The sequence below is a fragment of the Papaver somniferum genome, chromosome 7, assembly GCF_003573695.1.
Source record: "Papaver somniferum cultivar HN1 chromosome 7, ASM357369v1, whole genome shotgun sequence".
Classification (NCBI taxonomy): Eukaryota; Viridiplantae; Streptophyta; class Magnoliopsida; order Ranunculales; family Papaveraceae; genus Papaver; species Papaver somniferum.
Genome location: NC_039364.1, coordinates 182262917 through 182273271, shown reverse-complemented (window position 1 = coordinate 182273271; position 10355 = coordinate 182262917).

Below are 10355 nucleotides of genomic sequence, written 5' to 3'. Positions count from 1 at the left end.
CGTAATCAGGAAGACCCAGGATAACATGGTCTTCAGACGAACGTGAATCCAAGATGAAAACATGGATACTAACAAAGCACCTTTAGTTGCACATCTCTCCAACAAAAAAAGTTCCGGTCCAGAAGATTTGGCGAACATTCCATTATCAGAGCACTGATCCAGCAATCAGACGAAGCTCTGATCCAGCAATCAGACGTGAGTATTGAGACACGGGTCTCTCATCAAATTCTGAACGGAGAGTACTTTCTCTCAGAGTACATGTAGATATGTAGTCTCACGACTGGACAACGGCATATCTCATGAACACTGAACACTTTCAGTGATTATTTCTATATAGTATCACGAGATGGACGGCTCCTAAACAGCTTGCTCTGCTAGTATAGAGCGATAATGTCTTCAGGAACAAACAACGAGTTTACCCTGACTATATAAAGGATATGACTTACCGACAAGCTCCTATCGGGATAATTAATGCTCCTAGACAGCTTGCTCTGCTAGTATAAAGCCACAAAGTTAATTATTCCTAATTAAGAATAATTCTGCCGTGACATTCACTACTGAATTCCCAGAATAATCTATTATTGCTCCTATTCCATGGTCGAATCCACGACTGGTCCAATGGAATGGCAATAACAATTGCTCCTATTCCATGGTCGAATCCACGACTGGTCCCATGGAATGGAAATAAACAATTGTTCTGATTCTATGATCGAATCCACGGCTTGATCTCATAGAATAGCAATAACTATATTATCTAATTACTCCGATTTCATGATCGAATCCACAACTTGTCTCATAAATGGTAATAGATCAAAATTAATTACTCCGATTCTATGGTCGAATCTACGATCCCATGGAATGGTAATGCTCACTTTATTATTTTGAATTCGTAGTCGAATCCTCAGCCGATCCTATGAATTAATAATAAACATCTTATTACTCAGTTTTGTGAATTATTCTCCACTGAATTCCACAATTAGTAATAAATAATCAACAACCGGGCATCTGAGCTACCTCTAAGTAAGCCCCGATCCAAATGGTGAAAGTGTGTTCAACGACGATGCACTAACAGTCACCGCACGAACGAGTATTTCAAAATAAAACGAAACGATGAACCTATGCAAAATAGGGAAGAAAATAATAAATAATTAAAAATATTGACCAGGGTACTGGGAGCACGGACACACGACAGACCGACCGTGTCGTGGTCAATCCCACGCCAGTTTTATATTTTTAATGCATTTTTATTATTTTCCATGATTTGATGAAAATTCTCTCATTTTATCAAATCTCCTTCGTCTCGAGGAAACTCCTCGGTTTCATGATATTTTCGTAAATTCGTGAAAAATAATATAAAATTAAGGAAAGAAGTGTGGGGCGTGACCGTTGGCCAACCGGCCATGCCTTGGTCCCTGCCGGCCCCACACCTCACGGTTCCTCATTATTTTTTTATTATTATTATTTCTCTAATTTCATGAAAAAACTCCTTGATTTCATGGTATTTTGCACAAATCATCAAATAATAAATAAAATTATGAAAATTGTGGGACCGCGCCACTAGCCGGCCGGCCATGCCCTAGCCGGTCCCTCATGCCCCCTTGTTTTATTATTTTATTCTATTTTTCCTTGAATTCATCAAATTCCTTGATTTCATGGTATTTCTCTCAAATGAGGAAAAATTCCCTCAAATCATGAAAAATACTTACAAAATATAAAAAATTATGAAAACTCGTGGGACCGGGCCCCTAGCCGGCCGGCCACGCCTCCAAGGTCCCACACGCCCGTATTTTTATTATTGTAATATTTTTTGCTTCCTTGAACTCATGAAAACTCCTTCAATTCATGGAAACTTCCTAAATTCATCAAATTTCTCAAAATTCATGAATTTTTCATAAAATCATCAAAATATTATAAAATTAAGGAAAAGGCACCACGGGACCGTGGCCACGACCGGCCGACCATGCCTTGGCCTTGGCGGTCCCACGCCTCCTTATTCCTTATTTTATAATTATTTTCCATCATCTCATGGTGTTTTCCTCAGTTTCGTCGAAACCCTAATTTTGGCATATTTTCTCGAATGGATGCTCAATTGCACGCCAGAAAATATCAAAATTCTCAGGACTGAGACGCGGGCGCCTTGGGGACACGAGAATGCTATCTTGACCGAACAATATTGGCTCTTTGGCTTACAGAAGCCGGTCCCATCAAGTTTCACAGTTTTGACCTAATTTGCACAATTGCACGTATTAGGTCCAAGACTCTTCCAAACACTTTGGATTTTCATGAAGTGATCATCAGACGGTCACGTGACTACCCAGGGCCGGTTTCATGACCCTATGGTCGGTCCCTCACTCCGTCATAATTAATTAGGTTTTCTCACCTAAGGCTCAGACGAGCATTTTCGAATAAATGATTAAACCAGCATTTAATCATTCTTTCACCAACAAATCGTCAACTCTTCAGGAGTTCTTTGTATTTTCTCACATGAGCATATGGACACTGCATGGTTGATCCACGGTCCCATGTAGTCGCTCCCTCCTTTGTCCCATGGTTAAACTTCCGACGAACCATGAATTGATCATAAATTGATCAAATTAGGGTTTCTGAATCCAAGGATCATCATTCCAGATTCCAACCTTAATAATTTTACGACGACCTCATGGTAATTAATTTTATTTATTATGCTCGGTTCAACGACCAGTATTCTAATTAATATTTTTGGTACGCTGCCAATAATCCATCATATGAGCAACACATGCTCAGACGATCAAATATTCAACAATTCATCACATGAGCAACACTTGCTCAGATGATAAATATTTGCTCAAACCAAGGAATATTGGTTCAACAATCAATATTCAACGATCCATCGAATGAGAAATACTCGCTCACTTCATCGTAAGAACTATACCTCTGTCTCATGACATATTCAATTCATGAGTTTCAGAACATCATGTTCAACTCAGCAACTACATGGGCTCATCGTCCCATCAAACCACGAAGTCATCAATTGACTAAAATACCACGAGACGTCAATCGTGTCACTTTTGGGGAAATCACTTATGGTTTTGGTCTGGCGGTCTACAGCACGTGTGTTCAAACACACGATGTAATGTGAGAAAGTCGTGCAATCAGTTGAAGGAATTCACGAGGTAGTGGGTGGAAAATCGACCAAGTCTCCACACGTTGAGCAATTGGTTTCAAACACGATCTCCACTTCCCAACTCCTTGATTCCATCAACTGTCACACTTCATGGGATCATGGTGTCTAAAATTCCAGCAATATAAATAAGTCTCTGAATCATGATTGAATCATCAACATCAATCTTACGTCTCATCGACAACACGAGATCATCAACTCATCAATTGAGCAACTACTCTCAATTGAGCAATTTCAATCATTCAGAGCTTATCATATTCAGAATTCACACACCCACAATCTTTGATTACCATTGATTCCACACATTTCCCAGCTTCCCTCCTATAGAATAACCCATCCTCTCTTGTGACCGAATTTACTCTGGAACGGTCATTGTCTTGATTTAGGCCGGAGTACTACAGATTGATCTCTCGAATCTAAAGCACCCTCTTTGTAGCGGTGCATCTGTGTGAGGTTTAACATTTCGCTCGGTTCGAGGAGTCTCCTCCGTACGGTCGTCTCCTCAATCCCTTAAAAACCAGCAAATCGTTTTTCCCCATTTACAGATTGGCGACCACAGTGGGAGATCATTCTCTCGGTTTCAATCTTACAATTTCACAAGATGGTTGGTCTTAGGACTAATTAAACTAATCCAGATCAAACTCTTTCAAATGGCGTTCCTCATACTACACCTGGCGGTACAGAAGACGGAAGAATCCCAACCTTGGCAGAATTGGCTCAAATTCTAGAGGTCCATACCAGGAACATGGACCTGGTGAAGAACACGGTGAACCACATCCTCGAATTTCTCATCAAATTAATATCCGAGTTAGACGGTACCTCCGCTCCAGAAGTCTCAACACCGGGGACTGAATCGTCACATGATCCTCAAATCAACAGCTTCACCACATACGAGAAGCCAGTGGAACAAGAGGTCACACATTTGATCGATAGTCTATGTGAACTCCTACACTTCTCCAGGGACCAACGCATGGACACGTTTTATGCACTCAACCAGATATCATCTAGCGTGCAAATAACGCCACCAACACCATCAGTTGCAGAAGTCTCCCTAGTGTCTAAGCACTCGATCGACAACATCTCTTTTGGAGAAGAAGATCGCATGTCGGATGAAGGACACAACCGATCTTTGTATGTCACTGATTTCATCAAAGGCACCGAATTTAGAAGAACTCTTGTAAACACCGGTGCTTATACCAACATTTTCACTATGCAAAGTCTCAGGATGGCCAGATTCCCACAAGGTAAAATCGTTCGCCATCCCATCCTAATGACAGGATTTGAAGGAAGTCAAAGCCATACATATGGATATGCATACATAGATTTGAGGGTGGGGCCGATTCGGTCGAAAGCAAAGTTTCATGTGATCGAGCAAGAACCTGACTACCACATAATAATGGGACGCCCATGGCTCCACGATAACAAGGTGGTTCCTTCAACATACTATCAATGCATGAAGGCCCTGCTCGACAACAAGATCGTCTACATTCCGGCTTCGTCATCTCCTTATGCTCCTGTCTATGATACTGAGTTCCTTGAATCCCAAAAAAGCATCCCAGAACATCCAAACAAGATTCGCAGTATTCCCCTTCCAAGCTGGAAGACTATCGAAAAGGATGATAACAATCTGTCATTCTCTGCTAGAATGATCAAGTCACCTACTACACCGACTAAACGCCATAACGATCAGGTCTCAACTCCAGGGTCAAACTTCACGACTGATCGAGATACAGAAGGGAGAGTCATTTTATCGCCGACGAAAATATTAACAATTAATCGGGGAGAACGATGAAAAGTCTCCCCAACATGAAGAATCATGTTAGAGTGAACTATCACTTGAAGAAGAAGTCCAGGACGCCCCACGACAACTACGAGACGACACTGACTCTACCACTGACGATCTTGAAACAATCAACATTGGGACTGAAGACGATCCGAGGCCAATCCTGATCAGTTCAACACTATCACTAGAGGAGCGGACCGAGCTGATGAAATTATTGAGAGAATATCAAGATATCTTCGCCTGGACGTACGAAGAAATGTCGGGTTTGGATGACAAACTCGTCACCCATCACCTGCACATCGTCCCTGGTTCCAAAGCTGTCAAACAACCGCCCAGACAATTTAGGCATGAAGTGGAGGAGAAAATCAAAGTCAAAATCCAGAAACTGTTGGCAGCGGGGTTCATCAAACCTATCCTTCATCCAATGTGGCTAGCAAATGTGGTACATGTTAAGAAGAAAAACGCTCAAATCAGATGTTGTGTCGACTTCAGGAACTTGAATAAATGTTGCCCAAAGGATGATTTTCCTCTACCCAACATTGACATGATCGTCGATGCAACCAGTGGTCACGGTATGTTCTCATTCATGGACGGCTATAGTGGATACAACCAGATCAAGATGTATGAACATGACGCCAACAAGACTGCGTTTCGTACTCCCATTGGGAATTTTCACTACACTGTGATGCCCTTTGTATTAAAGAATGCTGGTGCCACCTATCAACGAGCCATGACTGCCATATTCCACGACATGATGCACAAGCAAGTAGAAGACTATGTTGATGATGTGGTGGTAAAATCGAAGACTCGAGCGTCTCATCTCGAAGTTCTAAGGCAGGTGTTTGAAAGATGCAGGGAATACAAATTAAAAATGAATCCTTTAAAGTGCGCATTCGAAGTTTCTTCTGGAAAATTCTTAGGATTCCTGGTCACAGCTGAAGGGATCAAAATCGACCCAGACAAGGCAAAATCTATTACCACCATGCCTCCTCCATGTACCATAAAGGAACTACAGAGCTTTATGGGCAAGGTAAATTATATTAAACGCTTCATTCATGGATTAGCTCAACTCATTGCTTCGTTCACACCTCTGCTGAAGAAAGGAGCAAGCTTCACGTGGACAGCTGTTCAACAAGAAGCTTTCCATAAAATACAACAGATATTATTGTCACCGACTGTCATGAGGTCTCCAGTGCAGGGAAGACCTCTGATTCTCTACACAGCCTCCAGTGACGTCGTCATCGGCGCACTCCTCGCTCAGGAAGACGACGAAGGCGTCAAACGACCGATTTACTACTTCAGCCACACAATGAGAGATGCTCAACTCTGATATCCAAAGGCCGAAAGGGAATGCCTAGCCTTGGTACATGCAATCCAGAAGTTCAGACATTACTTGCTATCTAACAGGGTCGTACTCATCTCCAAAGCTGATCCCATAAAGTTCTTGCTATCAAAGCCAGTCTTCATAGGGAGACCGGCAAAGTGGTTACTCCAGATGTCAGAATTTGACATAGATTGCACACCACCTAAAGCCATCAAAGGTCAAGCGGTCGCAGACTTGCTCGCTGCTTTTCCAGGAGAAGATACAACAACCCTACATGAAGAAGTGCCCGGCGAATTCCCAGATATCTTGGTCATCAAGGAAGAAACATGGATTCTATACTTTGATGGATCTGCCACCCCTAGTAGTGACACCGGAGGAGCGAGCATAGTGCTGGTGTCTCCATCTGGTGAAGTTTTCTCACATTCGTTCAAGTTGGATTTCCGCTGCACCAACAACTCAGCGGCATATGAAGCCTTCCTATTAGGATTATCCTTGGCCAAGCAAGCAGGAGCAACACACCTCGAGATAAGAGGAGATTCAAAATTATTGGTCAACCAGATGAATGGAACGTATTCTCTCAAAGAAATCACACTTGATCCATTCAGAACCGAAGCTCAGCGACTGTTGACCTATTTTGCCGACGCAACGATCGTCCATATTGGACGGACTAACAATAGGCATGCTGATTGCCTAGCAATTCTCGCCTCCAAGCTGTAATTCAAAGGAGCCCAGAAAACGATCACTGTACAGAGGCGTACAGTATCTTCAACTTGGCTCACTCAGATCGAAGACATTCCAGCGAACGATTGGCGAGCACCCATTATTCATAAATTGAGCAGCTCTATTTCAGAAGGCCAAGTCAGCCTCAAGGAATTGAAGAACTACTTCTTGCTTCATGGAGGGCTATACTATCGAAATCCTGATGGATCTCTATCACGATTTCTTGGGAGCGACGAAGCGGAAGAACAACTCAAGCGCATACATGAAGAATCTGCGGGCAAACGTTAGTGGTAACACCTTACAGAAAGCTTCAAATAATGGGGTACTACTGGCCATCCATGGAGACTCAGTCAAGAGATTTACAAGGATCTTGTCCTGATTTCCAAACACCTCCTCATCACTTGGAGGTTTTGACGGTCCACCACACTTGGGACTGGAGGAAGCCTTACATCAAATACCTCTGGGAAAACGAACTACCACTGGAAAAGAAGCAAGCGGTCAAACTCATTCAGAAAGCTAAGAGATTCGTCTATCTCGATGGGATCTTATACCGCAAAATCTTTGGTGGAAATTTACTGAGGTGCTTAGACGAACATGAAATCCCTACAATCCTGAAGGAAGTACATGATGGAGAACATCAAGGAAAGAGGAAACTATTTCTTCAAATGCATGAGAAGTATTATTGGCCGACCATGGAAGATGATGCAGCCGCACACGTTCAGAGGTGTCACCAATGCCAGACCCATGGTAATCTCATCCACACTCCTTGTCTCCCGTTGAATTCAGTGAATAGTCTGTGGCCTTTCTACAGCTGGGGACTAGATATCATTGGGAAGATCAATCCAGCATCTTCAAAACAACATGAATACATCATCAATGCAACAGAGTACTTCACCAAGTTGGTCGAAGCTATTCCTCTTCGAAGCACCATTGGAGTTACGATTTCTACCTTCATCAAAGAGCACATAATATGCAGATTCGGAGTTCCTAAGCATATCATCACAGATAACGGAACTCCTTTTTCCAATCAAGATGTTGAGAAGCTGCACAATAAATATGGTATCAAACAAATCTTCTCTACGCCTTACTATCCACAAGGAAATGGTCAAGTAGAAAGTACCAACAAGACTTTGATCGGGATTATCAGTCGGACAATTCATGACCATCATCGATCGTGGCATGGGAAATTACCCATGGATCTGTGGGCTTATAGAAATGCACCAAGGAGCTCGATAGGTACTTCACCATATTCCCTCGTCTATGGAGCTGACGCCATACTTCCAACCGAAATCAAAATTCTCTCAACCAGGATTGCAGCATCCAGTGGCGTACAATGGGATGAGGCTGGAATCTCCAAATAAAGAATCGCTGATTGGATATGCTTGAATCAAGGAGAACCAAGGTGGAAAAATATGTGGAAGCTTACAAACAGAGGATCTCCAGAACCTACAACAAAATGGTAAGACCTCGAACATTTCAAGTAGGAGATTTTGTATTAAAGACGACAAAGCACATTCAACAAGACATATCTGCTCCTAAGTTCTCTCCTAAATGGGAAGGGCCATATGTTATTATCAAAGCAGTGTCTAGCGAATACTACAAAATTTTAGCAATCAATGGAGGAAAAGAAGGAAACATAATCAATGGCAAATGGCTCAAAGCTTATTATGCCTGATCCATGAAACACACTATCTCTTCATCATTTCAAGCATGTTCAAAATGTAATTTCATTCCTCCAAAGAGCATGCGAATGCTCCTTTGTTCATAAAACATTTCATAAATGAGCAAAATTCGTTCACACCATGATCAATTGTTTCACCTAACTAGAAATTTATATTTGTTCAAAAACAACAACCACAAATGCTCATTCAGAGCAAACCATCCAGCAACGGATAGTCCCTGTAAGAAGACTCGTCAAGCTTCTTCTGAAAAATCTTGGTCTTTCCCTTCAAGTCTTCCACCGCTTTCTCAACCCTTGCTGACTCCAGAGCCAGTATCCTCTCCTCATCCAGTAAAGCTGCATTCATGGAAATTGCATCAGCAGCCTCTGCCGCCTTATGAACCTTGATTATCTCAAGACGACGACAGATCCAGCTTACATTGAATCACAATATCTCACAATTCGAGATCATTTCATCCCATTTGTGCAGTTCATGGTTTTTGACGTCTCGCAAGTGCATCTGATTCATTTCCTCGATGATCGGAAATAGCCCCGCTACCGTGGTTAAAAGGGTTGGAAGAAAACCTTTCCACACTTCTGTGGTAGAAATGTGACCATACTTCTTCCATATCTTGGTGTACAGAGACGCATATCATTGGGGAATCACGAATCCGCTGACCATTTCATTGTCTGGGAAGGTATTAATCAATGGGGCTTCGAATAAAAGTCCAGCGGTTGGGTATTCACGAGCATGGACACTGTCTCCAGTCTCCACGGATCCTGCAGAATCTTCACATGCCTGGTTGCTGCTTTCCTCAACCTCAACCACGGTCACGGACTTTCCACTCTTTCTTCGTCTAGCGTCGACGACGACACAGACATCCGCCTATGATGAAACGAAACAGTGTTAATCCCGGGACTCAGTACAATCTCAAGAGTCATAAATTTACTTACAGACGATCCAGCTTCAGTACCAGCCGATCCATACCGGGCAGGATCTCTAACAGTCCGCTTAGGCCTTGCATTATGAGGAGTAGCATTCTTCTTACAGTCCTACGACAAATCATTCTCTTGTGATCAACAATCTCGACCGAACAGAGACAATAAAGGAGAAGAAGAAGAAGTGTACAACTTGCTATTTCACACTTCGATTGAAGATCATCTTGAGAAGAAATGCTATTGCTCGACATGACGGCAAGGAGGTAGGATCAAAACTTCTCTGCACGATGAAACTGACTCAGGAATGAAAGAAATATTTGTGTGGATCATAGATTTGGAGTCTTGAAGATATATATATATATATCAGGCGATAGTCATCACTCGCGAATAGTCAACTCAGTTACGAGTTTCACTGAAACCCTAGGCTTCAAAGATCGATACTGAAGACGCGGAGGAAAATAACGTACTGGGGACTGAACATCACGTGTCAAAGGATAGGCCACGCGGCCTTGTACACGTCATGAATTCTCAGCCGTGTGTTATGTTACTTCTCATGAAAATCGACAAGTCATGATGACTTTGGATGTATGGACATTAGTCCATGTCATGGATTAAAAGAAATCGAAGTTAACAAAATGTTCATCATTCACAAGAAAAGTCTAATTGAAGTAAAGTCATTTAAACAGTCAAAAGAAAGATATCCACCATGAAGACTAAAAAGGGAATGCTCTAACGTCTAAAGAAGATGGAAGTAAAACTACTCGTCGGA